The sequence below is a fragment of the Oncorhynchus keta genome, chromosome 2 (assembly GCF_023373465.1).
Source record: "Oncorhynchus keta strain PuntledgeMale-10-30-2019 chromosome 2, Oket_V2, whole genome shotgun sequence".
In the NCBI taxonomy this organism is placed as follows: domain Eukaryota; kingdom Metazoa; phylum Chordata; class Actinopteri; order Salmoniformes; family Salmonidae; genus Oncorhynchus; species Oncorhynchus keta.
Window position 1 is genome coordinate 17,516,577 of NC_068422.1, and position 16,493 is coordinate 17,533,069.

The following is a 16,493-nucleotide window of genomic DNA, read 5'->3' on the forward strand; positions in this document are numbered from 1 at the left end:
CTGTACACCACACATACAATTGTCTGTAAGGTCCCTCAGTCGAGCAGTGAATTTGAAACACAAATTCAACCACAAAGACCAGGAAGGTTTTCCAATGCCTCGCAAAGAAGGACACGTATTGGTAGATGGGTAAAAATATTTTTTAAAGCAGATAATGAATATCCCTTTGAGCATAGTGAAGTTATTAATTAGGTATTGGATGGTGTATCAATACACCCAGTCACTACAATGATACAGTCATCATTCCTAACTCAGTTGCCAGAGAGGAAGGAAACCGCTCAGGGATTTCACCATGAGGCCAACGGGGACTTCAAAACAGTTACAGTTTAATTGTTGTGAAAGGAGAAAACTGAGGCTGGATCAACAACATTGTAGTTACTCCACAATACTAGTTTTCTCTGAAGGAGGATGAGTAACAGTTGTGAACATCCATGGAGCTGATGTCAAGGCTGAGGTCAAAGCTTCAATGGTCTAATACATCTATTTGGGTTAACCCATTTGAATTCAATCACTTTTTGACAGCACCCCTTTTTGATTTGAATTAAACTTTCCATACATATTTGCCCATTGTACAAGTGCTCAGAAAGTGAATTTTTGAACCTGAATCCCAAAACATTCAGGAGATAAAGGTGCTGAAAGTTGACTCATTTTAGATCCCCCCCACCGTACTATTAGACATCCTACTATTAGACATGTCTTCATCACTGGAAAAGACAAAAAGTTTAAAAGCTTACAAACAGGGTTGTCATACAATTTTTACATTTTTATTATTCAAATTCTGTCATTTTTAAAAAAACTTTTAACGTCAATTAACTTACACATTGTTTTCAAATTCACATACAGTATGTTGTACCTTAGACCCTATTTTACATAATCTAAGGTGTTTGTGTTGTGCTCGCCATCAGTTGAGACACATGTTTTGGCTAATAAACATACTAAAATACGAATAAAATGGAAATTGTGTCTTTCAAATGGTACCACAAAGATGGAGGTTCACACGAGAGAATGTTGACTTGAATGGGAATATCTGTTGTTTTAAATTATACTGTCAATCCTCCATAGGAAACCTATTGAAATCAAATAAATATGGATAATACAACAGACATAACATTCAACGGTGGGTGGGCCGGCGGTCATCTTTGTGGTAGTAATTAGTAGTAAAAATGTCAATTTAATTTCAATTTCAATGGTGTGCCAGCTAATGGTCTGTGGTCTGAAGGGATAGGTCCATTCTATAAATGTTATTTCTATGATTGAAATGCCCCGCTTTATTTAAGAGCATGTTGTGTCTCAACCGATGAGGGCAAAATACAAAATCCTCAGACGATGTGAAATAGGTCTAAGCTACAGTACAACCTATGCGGATAGATAATTGACATTAAATTAAAGTTTTTTTTTTTAAATGTAAAATATTTATTTCAAGAAATAATCAAATAGTTTGAGAAGAGTGTATTATATTAAACTTAACCGTTTATCTTTCCCAGTGATGAAGACATGGATGTCTCATGGTATGGTGGGGTATTCAAAATGGACCAACTTTGAGCACCTTTATCTCCTGAATGTTTTGGGATTCAGATCCAAAAAGTCACTTTCTGACCACTTCTTCCACGGGAAAACATGTAATGGAAAGTTTTGCTTAAATCAAAATGGATGCTGTCAAAAAGTGATTCAATTAAAATGGATTGACCCATGTACTATAGCTATTATATATATGTATTTATTTTTACCGAGCAAAGACTTATAGATGACCTGGAGCCAGTGGGTTTGGCGACGAATATGAAGCGGGGTCTAGCCAGGTAGTATATGGGGCTTTGGTGATAAAACGGATGGCACCGTGATAGACTGCATCCAATTTGCTGAGTAGAGTGTTGGAGGCTATTTTGTAAATGACATCATCGAAGTCAAGGGTTGGTAGGATAGTCAGTTTTACGAGGGTATGTTTGAAGCATGAGTGAAGAATGCTTTGTTGTTAAATTGGAAACCGATTCTAGATTTCATCTTGGATTGGAGATGCTTAATGTGAGTCTGGAAAGAGAGTTTAAATTCTAACCAGACACCTAGGTATTTGTAGTTGTCCACATATTCTAAGTCAGAACTGTCCAGAGTAGTGATGCTAGACTGGCGGGCAGGTGCGGGCAGCGATCGGTTGAAGAGCATGCATTTAGTTTTACTTGCATTCAAGAGCAGTTGGAGGCCACGGAAGGAGAATTGTATGGCATTGAAGCTCGTCTGGAGGTTTGTTAACACAGTGTCCAAAGAAGGGCCAGAAGTATACAGAATGGTGTCGTCTGTGTAGAGGTGTATCAGAGATTCACCCACAGCAAGAGCGACATCATTGATGTATACAGAGAAAAGAGTTGGCCTGAGAATTGAACCGTGTTGGCACCCCCATAGAGACTGCCAGAGGTCCGGACAACAGGCCCTTCGATTTGACACACTGAACTCTGTCTGTGAAGTAGTTGGTGAACCAGGCGAGGCAGTCATTTGAGAAACCAAGGTTATAGAGTCTGCCGATAAGAATGCGGTGATTGACAGTGTCGAAAGCCTTGGCCAGGTCGATGAATACAGCTGCACACTATTGTCTTTTATCAATGGCGGTTATGATATCGTTTAGGATCTTGAGTGTGGCTGAGGTGCATCCATAACTTGCTCCGAAACCAGATTGCATAGCAACATACTGTGTGTGGTAGGCTGTACTGTAAATTGTGTTGGGCCCAATATACATCAAAATGTTCAACATCATTTTACATGTTCACTAATCGTGGATCAAATTAATAAATCCTAAGCAGTACTTTTAGCATTTCCTTTCATTAATTCAGCGTTTCCTTTTTTTAGGTTATGTATGCAGTTATAGTTTTTACTGTGTCATTGGTAAACAAATATTTTTGTGTGCACAAGAACAATTATTTTGTCAGCATTGGTGGATTGACCGGATTCCGTTCTTCGTTTTATGACTTTGTGTATAGAGCAACAATGTATCCCAGCATCATTTTTTTGTGTGTGTGTGTGACGAAGACGATGAGTAATTAAGGAAGTAGCCTAACCTAGCCTGATAACTTTAGCTAGCTACTACTAGTGGATATAATTTTAGCTAAAACTAATCTATAGAGATTTAAAACAATTTGCTACCATGTTAATGCCAAACAATGACAAGCCTACGAGGACAGGCAAATTCATTCGCCGAGAGCGACGAGCCCCCGTTTCGCTGATTCCAGCAGCGAAGAGGACAAACCAAAGGAGTCCGAGCCATGCACTTCCACCGATGATGACAGCTTTCTGGCTGGACGAGAACAGGTGGTCGCACCAGGCCTAGCCACACCTCCAAACAATGCCGGCGAAGACCCTACTATCTTGGACCCAGACTAAGATTCATCGCTCCCCGTCCCCGATGACAGTTGTGGTGCTGCTGCTAAATCCGACTCCCAGACAAAAAAAACATAAAAGATCCCGGTGAGTGTCCAAAATATATAAATAGATCTTTACGGGATGTTAGTGCAGGCTGGGCCACATCAGGATAAGGAGGGGGATTTCCCAAGAGATGAGGGGCAACGAAACACACGCACTAACAGCAGCAGCAGACGTCCGAAAAACAGAGTCGTCACTGCGGTGCTGACAGTGTTATCTTGGTGCCTGCAGCTAGCAGTGTGAGAAAATTACATTTTGGCACACGTCAGGAAGTGTGTGTGTGTAGCCTACAGCGACCAGTGACTTTTCAACACATCCAATAGGTGCAGTTGTGATTGCCCTGGAGTGGATGGTTTGGAACAGCACTGTCAGTGGTGAAGGTAGAGGATACTGTATTCCCCAAAGGGAAATGTAAGAGCTCTGTTGAATGCACAGGTTGCTGCCATCACTTCATAGCACAGAGATCTATTTCCATCTATTTTCTTTGTGTGATAGGTGTGGTTGTGACAGCATTAGAAGGTGATGGCTGAACAGAGGCTGTAATGCTGAAGTGACATATTTGACAGCATAGAGATATATTTCCATCTATTATCTTTGTGTGACATATGTGACATATGTAGAAGGTTCTCTGACCTAATGTTTGGATCAAGTTGTCACATTGAACTTTCCTTAACGAAAAGATAATTAGAAAACAAATGACAGACTCCTCTTTGAATACCGGTATGTGTCATTTTTCCAGAACTCCTGGCTGTTCCTGTCCCCAATCCACCGTGTCATGTTGCTGTTACGACTGCAGCTGTAGACCCTTGACCTAACCTGACTTCACAGGGCGTGCTACCTTCTCCTGGACCCCGGCTGATAGAGTCCCGCCACCCTACCCTATCTACTCGGTACAGGCAGAAGAGAACAGGCCACCCCCTCGGAGCCTGGTCCTCTCTAGGTTTCTTCCTAGGTTCCTGCCTTCTAGGGTGATTTTCCTAGACAATGTGCTTCTGCCTCTGCATTGCTTGCTGTTTGGGGTTTTAGGCTGGGTTTCTGTATAGCACTTTGTGACAACTGCTAATTTAAAAAGGGCTTTTTAAAATAGATTTGATTGATTGATGGTCACTTCTTGTGTAAGTCTGGATGACTGTCTGTGTGGTCTCGGTTTTTCTTCACATGTTTGCCTGGGAAATGGCAACCATCATGGGCAATTCACCCTGAAAACAAAGTTATTCTATTCAGTTCTATTCTATTGTACTCACCACAAACTCCAAAATAACCTAATCTGATTAGATATAGGATACTCAAAGAGACAGAGGACTGTTTCATATTCCTATTCTCTATGGAATTCAATATCTGACTTGTAATTCTCTATCCTACCTTATGTTGCAGAGCAAAGCACTGCAATATTACACCTCTGGACATCCAGAAACCAGTGGAGGCTGCTTAGGGTAAGACGGCTCATCATATTGGCCAGAACAGAGCAAATGGATTGGCATTTGATACCATACCATTGTATTTGATACCATTCCACTTATTCTGCTCCAGCCATTAACAAGAGCCCATTCTTCTCAATGAAGGTGCCACCAAACTCCTGTGCCAGAAGCAGATGTGCATAGCTACCTTGAATATAATCGAATGAAATCGTGTTCACAAAGGGGGCATGAAAATAATATGTGATGCTCACATCCTTGCCCGTGTGCCCAGCCTCCACATATGTTGTAGTTTTAAGAACGAGCTTTCACCGTCAAGCCAAGTAATTCCAACGAACAACAACCACAGAACAACTCCCAGAAACACTTTCCATTGTGAGCTACAGACATCGTTGGTTCCATTGCTTGAGTAGATTTAGCCAATTAGGAATCTTGTGGATTAATGAGGGGATTCATGTTTAGTAGTGGAGGTGTGGACGTGTTTAGCACAAATTGATTGCATTAGTTTTGGGACCGGGCTGCCTCCGGGATGTGAGCCCTATTCAAAGTCCACGGCGAAATCGGCTCCAAACAAAAGTGACGCAATTAAGCACGAGAAGTAATGAAGGATTTTGATGAAAACGCTTTATCTGCCTTCCCAATGAAAAATATATTTTATGGAAAATATATGTTATTTTTTTGTGCGCAGATTACTGTTCGATTTGAGAAAGGCGCTCCTCCCTCACCGCTTTTGACCGGCCCGTCACGGGCCATGGAACGGTGCCCTGATGTTCAGCATAATCGAATCAGCCCAATATCTAACAGGGACATGGGTCTAGGGCACAAAATCGGAGTCGGTGTTTAAGCAAATGCCGTCAAACATCGGGCGAAAGCGGGGAGGGAGGAGCACCATTCTATAATCTGTGCGCGGCTCAGTCATTTTGTCAACATAAAATAAATGTTTGAATTTTCAACAAAAATCTTTGGGAAAGAAGAAAAAAAAAAAAATCAATCACTTTTCCATGGGACAACACAGAATCCTACTAATTTACACACGTAGGTCACTCTTGTTTTGAGCAGATTTCACCTTGGGCTTTGAACCGGGCACCTGGCTCACGCCGGGAGCAGCCCGGTTTTAAAATCGAAAGCAATTAACTTTCAGTCGATGCAAAACACCTCAACACGGGCGCCCGGGCGATATTAATCGAACCTCCTCACTGGCCCGATGAGAGCCAGCTCAAAGTGCCACGACTCCATTTAAAGGAAGAGGATTCCCAGACGAACTGTCTGAGAGATAATTTGGGGAAATAGCTGCATATTTTACTTCAGATTGAAAGAAATTCAACGACAAAATCCGTGCTTCTTCAACCGCCCCCAGAAGCGGTCTACAGTAGCTACGTCAGCAGATATATAAAAAAAATAAGGTATGAATTCTGAAGAGCTCTAGAATACTATTCTGAAAAATCAGAACCTTATTACATATTTCATATGGATGGTAGTCAGACGAACTAACTGGTTGGCTAATGATGACTGTAACTATTTAGCATGTGATTCTTACTAGGCAGCAGCTGACAACTTCGCAATTTTATAATAATAAACTTGCAATGAAACTAAGTTAACTGGCTAAAAAGACAGCTAGCTAACGTGTTGTAGCCTAATAGCCTAGCTAACGTTAGCTAGCCAGCTCCTAGCTAATCATTCTCAACTCGAGATGTGATGTAGCTACATAGTAGATAAACTCTGTAACGGTAGTTACATAGATTTGTGGAGTTGCTAATTCTCAGCTGGCTGTCTCGACTTTCTTGCTAACGCGTTAGCTATGCTAGTTACGACAGTTTCCCACAAGATGCCAGTTAGTAATGACACAACTTAATTTCCATTTCATGTCATGATAAAAGATTTCGAAATTACATGACAGCGTTTTTATGATAAACATGCCGAATACAGGGCCTGACTGACCGCCGCATATGGGGCTCCAGGGCACCTACCGCCACTTTTATTTTTGAGGGGGGGCAGTAGAAATTTGTTTTAGCAGTCCCCCCCAATTGTTTTTTTAAACTTCCTGCATTTCAACACTTTGCCATGGGACAGAGATAAAATGTTCTATTTTATAGCAAATCTCGTGCTATTTTTCACATTTTGCCATGAGGATGAGAGAAAATGTAGCAGTATTAAAGCAAATTTCTTGCTGATGCTTATGGTGTGTTCATATGCTATCTGGGAGGTTGGGGGCCCCTGGCGGAATACAGCATCATGTATAATAAGGATAAAAAAAATGTATGTATAAAAACACAATCATTTCGCTCCCCCCGCCATAACATCTGCTAAACATGTGTTTTTGACCAATAAAATTGGATTTGATTTAGATGGGAGTCAGAGAGTAGGGGCTGGCGGGTAGTTACTGCTCTGGCCAGGGAGTAAAATAATCCCTTTGGAATGTCCAGCCAAACTTGGACGGAGCGTTGGTGTTGGCATTATGCCAAGCACTTGTTATAATAACACATGCTTGGCACTATAATGCCAAGCACACACATCTCCCCCAGCTGCACTGAGTGAGCTAATTGAAGAGTACGTAGCCTACTCTTTTGGTGATCTAGAAAAACAGGAGAACACTTATGTGGCTGTTTTATGAAAATCTGGGAATATTTGGCCAAGGAAACATTTCTGGTTGGTGTCAGGGAATGTAAACTTTTAGGGAGACTTTTAAAACAGGATTGAATAAAGTAACAGTAAATATGTTGAATGAGCATTGAGAGTTTGACAAAATTACCTTATGTCTTGAAGTCTAATATGGCTATTTACTTACTTTCGTAGCTCTTTGTTAGATGCATGCTTTTGTAAGTACCGGTAGTTAACTGTCCACTCCTAGTTTAGCTGGAATGTAGCCCGAAAGGATTTGACAAATGTATTTGGTTGACGATATGAAATTGGCCAACTCTTCTTCTTGCACTGTGCAGAATTATTATAATATATATTTTTTTAAATGTCACCTTTTATTTAACCAGGTAGGCTAGTTGAGAACAAGTTCTCATTTACAACAATTTACAACAACCTGGCGAAGATAAAGCAAAGCAGTGCGACACAAACCACACAGTTACACATGGAATAAACAAATGTACAGTCAATAACACAAAGAAAGTTTATATACATTGTGTGCAAATGGCGTGAGGAGGTAAGGCAATAAATAGGCCATAGTAGCAAGTAATTACAATTGAGCAAAATTAACACTGGAGTGATCGATGTACAGATGATGATGTGCAAGTAGAAATACTAGTGTGCAAAAGAGCAGAAAAATAATAAAAACAATATGGGGATGAGGTAGGTAGATTAGATGAGCTATTTACAGATGCTCTTTGTACAGCTGCAGCATTCGGTTAGCTGCTTGGATAGCTGATGTTTAAAGTTAGTGAGGGAAATACAAGTCTCCAGCTTCAGTGATTTTTGCTATTCGTTCCAGTCATTGGCAGCAGAGAACTGGAAGGAAAGGCGACCAAAGGAGGTGTTGGCTTTGGGGATGACCAGTGAGATATACCTGCTGGAGCGTGTGCTACGGGTGGGTGTTGTTATCGTGACCAGTGAGCTGAGATAAGGCGGAGCTTTACCTAGCAAAGACATATAGATGACCTGGAGCCAGTGGGTCTGGCGACGAATATGTAGCGAGGGCCAACCGACGAGACCATACAGGTCGCAGTGGTGGGTGGTATATGGGGCTTTGGTGACAAAATGGATGGCACTGTGATAGACTGTATCCAGTTTGCTAAGAAGAGTGTTGGAGGCTATTTTGTAAATGACATCGCCGAAGTCGAGGATTGGTAGGATAGTCAGTTTTACGAGGGTATGTTTGGTGGCGTGTGTGAAGGAGGCTTTGTTGCGGAATAGGACGCCGATTCCAGATTTAATTTTGTTTTGGAGATGTTTAATACGTGCTGAGATCCCGGGATCGATATGACAACAGCCAGTGAAAGTGCAGGGTGCCAAATTCAAAAAACAGAAATATCATATTTAAAATTCCTCAAATATACAAGTATATTACACCATTTTAAAGATAAACTTGTTGTTAATCCCACCACAGTGTCCCATTTCAAAAAGGCTTTACGACAAAAGCACACCAAACGATTGTTAGGTCAGTACCTAGTCACAGAAAAACACAGCCATTTTTCCAGCCAAAGAGAGGAGTCATTAAAAGCAGTAATAGAGAAAATTAATCACTAACCTTTGATCTTCATCAGATGACACTCATAGGACCTCATGTTACACAATACATGTATGTTTTGTTCGATAAAGTTCATATTTATATCCAACAAGTTTACATTGGCGCGTTATGTTCAGTAATGTTTTGCTTCCAAAAGATCTGGTGATTTTTGCAGAAAGCCACATCAATTTACAGAAATACTCATAATAAACATTAATAAAAGATACAAGTGTTATGCATGGAACTTTCGATAAACTTCTCCTTAATGCAACCGTTGTCAGATTTCAAAAAAACTTTACGGAAAAAGCACACCATGCAATAATCTGAGTACGTCGCTCAGACACAAAAACAAGCCATACAGATACCCGCCATGTTGTGGAGTCAACAGAAGTCAGAAATAGCATTATAAATATTCACTTACCTTTGATCTTCATCAGAATGCACTCCCAGGAATCCCAGTTCCACAATAAATGTTTGTTTTGTTCGATAAAGTCCATTTATGTCCAAATACCTCCTTTTTGTTTGCATTTAGTTCACAAATCAATATTCACGAAGCGCAGGGCAGACAAAGTCAAAAAGTTCCGTTACAGTTCGTAGAAACATGTCAAACGATGTATAGAATCAATCTTTAGGATGTTTTTATCATAAATCTTCAATAATGTTTCAACCCGAGAATTCCTTTGTCTTTAGAAATGCAATGGAACGCAGCTACCTATCATGTGCGCACGCCCGACTGAGTTCATGGCATTCCCCTTAGTCAACCTCCTCTTATTCTCTCCTCCTTCACAGTAGAAGCCCCAAACAAGGTTCTAAAGACTGTTGACATCTAGTGGAAGCCGTAGGAAGTGCAATCAAACCAAATGTACACTATCTTGGATAGGCAAAGAGTTGAAAAACTACAAACTTCAGATTTCCCACTTCCTGGTTGGATTTTTCTCAGGTTTCTTCCTGCCATATGAGTTCTGCTATACTCACAGACATCATTCAAACTGTTTTAGAAACTTCAGACTGTTTTATATCCAAATCAACTAATAATATGCATATCCTAGCTTCTGGGCCTGAGTAGCAGGCAGTTTACTCTGGGCACCTTATTCATCCAAGCTACTCAATACTGCCCCCCAGCCAGAAGAAGTTAATGAGTCTGGAAGGGGAGTTTACAGTCTAGCCAGACACCTAGGTATTTGTAGTTGTCCACATATTCGAAGTCAGAACCGTCCAGAGCAGTGATGTTAGTCGGGCGGGTGCAGGCAGCGAACGGTTGAAAAGCATGCATTTAGTTTTACTATCGTTTTAAGAGCAGTTGGAGGCCACGGAAGGAGTGTTGTTGGCATTGAAGCTCGTTTGGAGGTTTGTTAACACAGTGTCCAAAGGAGGGCCAGATGAATACAGAATGGTGTTGTCTGCGTAGAAGTGTATCAGAGATTCACCCACAGCAAGAGCGACATCATTGATATATGCAGAGAAAAGAGTCGGCCCGAGAAGTGAACCGTGTGGTTTCCCCATAGAGACTGCCAGAGGTCCGGACAACAGGCCTTCCGATTTGACACACTGAACTCTGTCTGAAAAGTAGTTGGTGAATCAGGTGAGGCAGTCACTTGAGAAACCAAGGTTATTGAGTCTGCAGATAAGAATGTGGTGATTGACAGAGTCGAAAGCCTTGGCCAGGTCGATGTACTGTTCAGCCGTCTTCAATCTTTTATCGATGGTGGTTATGATATCGTTTCGTACCTTGAGTGTGGCTGAGGTGCACCTGTGACCAGCCCGGAAACCGGATTGCACAGCGGAGAAGGTACGGTGGGATTCGAAATGATCAGTGATCTGTTTATTAACTTGGCTATCAAAGACTTTAGATAGGCAGGGCAGGAAGGGTATAGGTCTATAACAGTTTGGGTGTAGAGTGTCACCCCCTTTGAAGAGGGGGATGACCGCGGCAGCTTTCCAATCTTTAGGGATCTCAGACGATACGAAAGAGTGGTTGAACAGACTGGTAATAGGGGTTGCAGCAATGCCAGCGGATAGTTTTAGAAAGAGAGGGTTCAGATTGTCTAGCCCAGCTGATTTGCACGGGTCCAGAGAGTCATAAAGCGAGGCATAAAGCAATCACAGGTGTTGATTGGGAGAGCTAGCTAAGACAACAACAGCTAATCAGCTAAGACAACAACAACCGGTAAAATGTTGATGAATGGGCATAGAGGGTCAGTTAACTACACACAGGGCCTGAGATCGAGGCTAGGGGCGACAGATAAACAAAAAAAGAAACAAGATGGAGTACCGTGATCATCAGATCTAAACATCGATTGGAGAAGTGTATAACATCACCACCGGCACATCTTTATCATATAATATCTTGTCATAATTGCAATTTGACTGCAACGGAGAGAGGTTGGACTGTAAATTATCATCAAATGCATAGGAACCCTTACTGAAATATAAGACAAATGAACCTTTTTTTGTAAATTAGTAGTGTTTTAATTTGTTGATAAAACACAGGGCATTATTGTTTGGGTGTGCGATGTGGGATGCGTGACAGTGCCAAAATGTGGTACTGTCCCATATAATCCGGGACATGTGGCAACCCTAATAGGCTAGATTCTATTGACTGTAATGGAGAGCTTCAGATGGAGTATACTAATATTAGAGAGAGTGAGAAGGATGGAAAGTGATGTTGCATAATGGGCTATATGATTTTCCTAAACGACTGAGATTTGCATTTCTCTCTGCATGTAAAGGACATTTCTTCAGAGGTACAGTAGGTGGCATATGGCTAGCTCTGTGTTGCCTTTTCTTTCTACACATATCTTTTTTTAAAGCATGGTGTGCAGGTTAGAGGCAGCACATGGTTTACTCTGTCTAGCTTGACCTTACTTCCTAACAAAATGGAGAGGCTGAGCTCTTGCCATGACTCACGGCTTATATTTCCTCCCCCCTTTGCATAATTTGCCAAATGGTTAATTCCACCAAGCCATAATTGGGCCTATAAAAACACTGAGCAGGTAGGCTATGCTGCACTTGGGTGGCAGAAAGAGCTTTCAATTTAAGCATACTTCTTTCTTTTGATTTGCCAAAATGGGTTTAGTTTAGGGTTTCAATCCCTTTTTGACAGCACCCCTTTTGATTATTTGTTTATTAGGTTCCCAATTAGCTTTTGCAGAAGTAGCAGCTAGGCTATTCTTCCTGGGGTCCACAAAAAACGCAGAACATGACAAGTAACAAAACACTAATAGACAAGGACAGTCACACAAATTTGAAATGCAACGATATGCAAAAATTATAATAAAAACCATACAACAAAATGATTGTGTTTGTGTGTGTCCTCACAGTCCCCACCGTTCCGTGAGATGTTGCTTAATCTGATTTTAAAGGTAATTTTGCTGTTTGCTTGAGTAATTGGAGATGTTAGTTCCATGCGATCAATGCTCTGTATTATACTTTGCGTTGCCGTGAATTCGTTTTGGATCTGGGGACTGTGAATAAACTCCTGGTGGCATGTCTTGTGGGGTATGTATGGGTGTCTGAGTTGAATGTTATTTGATTATGCAAACAATCTGGAATGTATTACAGCAACATTTCTCATAACTAGAAGAGAAGCAGTAAGTCTCTCAATTGTCAACCAGGAAAGACTGGTATGCATGTTGTTGTTAGTTCTGTATGTGTTGTTAAGGGCAAGGCGTGCTGCTCCGTTTTGAGCCAGCTGCAGCTTTGCTAGATCTTTCTTTGCTACACTTGACCACATGTGACTTGTTTCAGGTAACTCGGCATATGTCGACATCACTACTGTACTTCACAGGAGCAGCATTTGAACATAAACATTTTTCTTTTTTTATCAAAATGCGTTTTTCGGCAGAATTGCCTTCTGGAATGTGAATTTTCATGTGCCTTAATAACAAACTTGTATTCCATCCATAAATATGATTAAAATTGTTAAATTACGAGCCTAGTTGGTTTAGCCATGGAAAAATGTAGGAACCTTCCCACTAGCCATGATTGGCTGAGATAATGTATGGGCTGGACATGCCGGGAAATTAGTTTAGATAGAAGCGTGCTACATGGCAGACCAGTCTTTAACGTGAGCTGTTCAGTATGTGTTGACAGTCCTTTCTACCGTGCTGTTTTTGACAGATATAATGTTAACCATTGAGAACTACAAAACTTTTGCTACTTTTTTCAACAAAATTGATGTCCAGAATTTAGCAGACGCTATCGACAGATCAGTAGGAAAAAGTGATGGGCTACTTTCTGCACACGTCATGGTCAGTGTGAACCGGTGTGACTTAACACAACGCTGGCCAAACAAGCTAGCTCCAAACAAAACAGAGTTAAATGGTTCCAGTCTGCCATGAAGCATTCATCCAGGTATACGGGTAGGAGTCTAGCTACATTTTCCAGATATACTTTATAATTTTGTCAGTCATTTTTATTGCAAGTTAAAGCATACTGTTAGCAAATTTTTAGCTTGCTGGCTAACCTTATGTGTATGATCTGTGTAATAATATTATTTGAATCAGAAATCCATTTGCATTGCTAGTTAACTTTGAACCTAGTTTGTTAGCTTTAGCTACCTGCAGATTCATACTACAATGTTTGTATTGGTAGTAGTATGAGTTGGGTTGTTCCGGTTCATTGTTTAGCTAGCTAACTACATGTCTAATCAAAAGACTCCACTTCGGCCAGATTGTTACACAACCTATCAAATTGGGTGTGTCTGGGGGTAATTAAGGCCATCGATTGTATTTCATGAAGATGTGTACATGTCTAGACAATAGTGACCCATCTGCTTAGCTAGATGTGGATGGAGGCTGGTAATAACATTTCCTTCACACGATCCATATATTTAGCCAAGTGTGTCGGGTAATCTAATAACAACAAAATATTTTTATTTGAACACTTTCAGTTTTTGATATTGCTGGTATGCAAGTACTATCCCTGTACTGTTTACACCTTCTGTACCCTGTGCATGTGACAAATAAACACATTTTATTTGATACAGCGTGTGTTTGCCACATGGCCTCGCATGTGAATCCTTAAAGGGGCGGCAGGGTAGCCTAGTGGTTAGAGCATTGGACTAGTAACCGAAAGGTTGCAATTTCAAATCCCCGAGCTGACAAGGTACAAAATCTGTCGTTCTGCCCCTGAACAGGCAGTTAACCCACTGTTCCTAGGCCGTCATTGAAAAGAAGAATTTCTTCTTAACTGACTTGCCTAGTAAAATAAAGGTTAAAAAAAAGAGATGGGTGTGGCTTAGGCTTAAGAGATGGTGTGAATGATGCTGAATGACTGACAAAGAAGAGCTCTCCAGTAGGTGTATCAAACTATTCAAGGCCCATTTTCTCAAAAGTGGGATTACAAGTTTATCAACTTTCAAAGCAGAATGACTTTCCCGTTGTTCCTCAACTGCAATGTATGATATACCATTTTCTAGCTCTGTTTTTTACACGGGATAAAAATTTATTAAACGTTTTGCTACGTAAGACCGAATCGAGGTGGTACAGTTGATTTTGTGTCAAACGCAGATCATCTTTTTATAACAGACATACCCCTCCCCATCTTCACAACAATATCCCTAGGAGTTTAGTTTCCTCGACTTGCTCAATGTTAATACCCTACCCTCTGCACAACTCCAGTTGACATTTAGGTCTTAGAGAATGCTTTGAACCAAATACAATGCTTTTAGTTTTATATATATTTAAGACCAGTTTATTATTAGTCACCCGTTCTGATACTGACCGTAACTCTGTATTTTGAATTTCAGTGAGCTCACTGGCTTTGGATGCTGACCTGTAGAGTGTGAAGTAATTTGTATACATAGTCATTGTAGCTTTGTGTAAGACCAGTGGCAAATCATTTATAAAAATAGAGGCCAAAGGCAGCTTCCCTGAAGGACACCGCACTGTACATATCTGATGTTAGAGAAGCTTTAGGATTAATAACATCAAAGGCTGCTCTGAAATCTAACAATACAGCTCCAACTATCATCTTATTATTAATTTATTTTAGGCAATCATCAGTCACCGGAGTCAGTGCAGAACAAGCTGAGTGCCCTTCTTTGTAGGAATGCTGAAAGTCAGTAGTCAAACACAATTCTCGCCATCCAATTTACTAAGGCCAGGCAGCAAACTGATTTGGGTGGCTGTTCGAGCCAGCAAAGGGTGCTTTACTATTTTTAGGTAGTGGAATTACTTTAGCTTCCTCCCACGCCTGTGGACACCAGTGGTGGAAAAAGTACTCAATTGTCATACTTGAGTAAAAGTAAAGATACCTTTTAATAGAAAATGACTCAAGTGAAAGTCACCCAGTAAAATACTACTTGAGTAAAAGTCTAAAAGTATTTGGTTTTAAATATACTTAAGTGTCAAAAGTAAATGGAAATGCTCAAATGTACTTAAGTATCAAAAGTAAAATTATAAACCATTTAAAATTCCTTATATTAAACAAACCAGACGGCACCATTTAAATGTTATTTTTATTGACGGATAGCCAGGGGCACACTCCAATACTAAGACATAATTTACAAACAAAGCATTTGTGTTTAGTGAGTCCGCCAGATCAGCGGCACTAGGGGTGACCGGGGATGTTCTCTTGATAAGTGTGTGAATTGGATAATTTTCCTGTCAAAATGTAACAAGTACTTTTAGTTATCAGTGAAAATGTATGGAGTAAGAAGTACATTCTTTTCTTTAAAAGTAGTCAAATATTAATAGTAAACTACAGGAGAAAAAATGGCTTAAGTAATTAAAGTGTTTTTACTTAAATACTTTACACCATTGGTGGAGACACACTCCTTCAGGCTTTGGTTAAATATCTAGCAAATAGAGGTGGCAATACAGTCTGCTACCATTCCCAATAGTTTCCTATCTTGGTTGTGGATACCTGGTGGCTTATTATTGATTGATAACAATAGTTTTTCCACCTCTCCCACACTAACTTGAGAAGGGAATTAGCCTGTATGAATAGGGCTGAATTGAAATCTTTCTTACCAAAGAAATATGAAAAGCATATGCATGACCATGGTAGCAATTGAAAGGGAACAGTTTTGATATAATGGAAAAGTTTTAGATCGAAGGTGAATGCACAACAGTTCACCTGACCCATGACTGAATACAGACATTACACTGTTGGTTTATGACTTTTTATTTAATTGTTTTACTTTTTGCAACATTTGTTGATAATTAAATCTGAAAATACTCTGTGTAGATTCAGTAACATTATAAGACTTCCTGGAAAATGTGGGGTAGGTACAAGGTGTTTGAGTAAGAGGACTATCCTGTGTCTCCAAGTGGTCATGCACCTCTCCAATGTGTGAACAGTTCCTAAGCAATTTTAATGTGCTTTTATGACTTAAAGAGTCTTCAACTATAAGGTACTTTTTTTTGTTCTCCCCTAGCTTTGCTGTTCAGGAACTAGAGCAAGCTTACTTGTAGTTGTTTCATTTGGAACACAACCCCATATCTCCGCCATCACAAAATGACTGTTTACTCAATTTAAAAACGGTCCATTGTAAATCG

General features: G+C 40.4%; 1 protein-coding gene across 6 annotated transcripts in view; it reads left to right on the forward strand.

Annotated features, from left to right (window-relative positions):
• LOC118374069 (ribosome-binding protein 1-like) overlaps positions 1-16,493 on the forward strand; it is a 71,272-nt gene that overhangs the window by 16,754 nt on the left and 38,025 nt on the right. For 2 of the 6 annotated variants that reach the window (XM_052473145.1, XM_052473152.1), the window contains exon 1: positions 5,994-6,223. The exons of 1 other annotated variant lie outside the window; for it this stretch is intronic. The gene's annotated coding sequence lies outside the window, so the exon portion shown is untranslated. Of the gene's footprint in view, positions 1-5,993; positions 6,224-16,493 lie in introns of those variants that run through there. 3 more of the 6 variants (XM_052473157.1, XM_052473166.1, XM_052473160.1) reach the window with 2 other exon arrangements.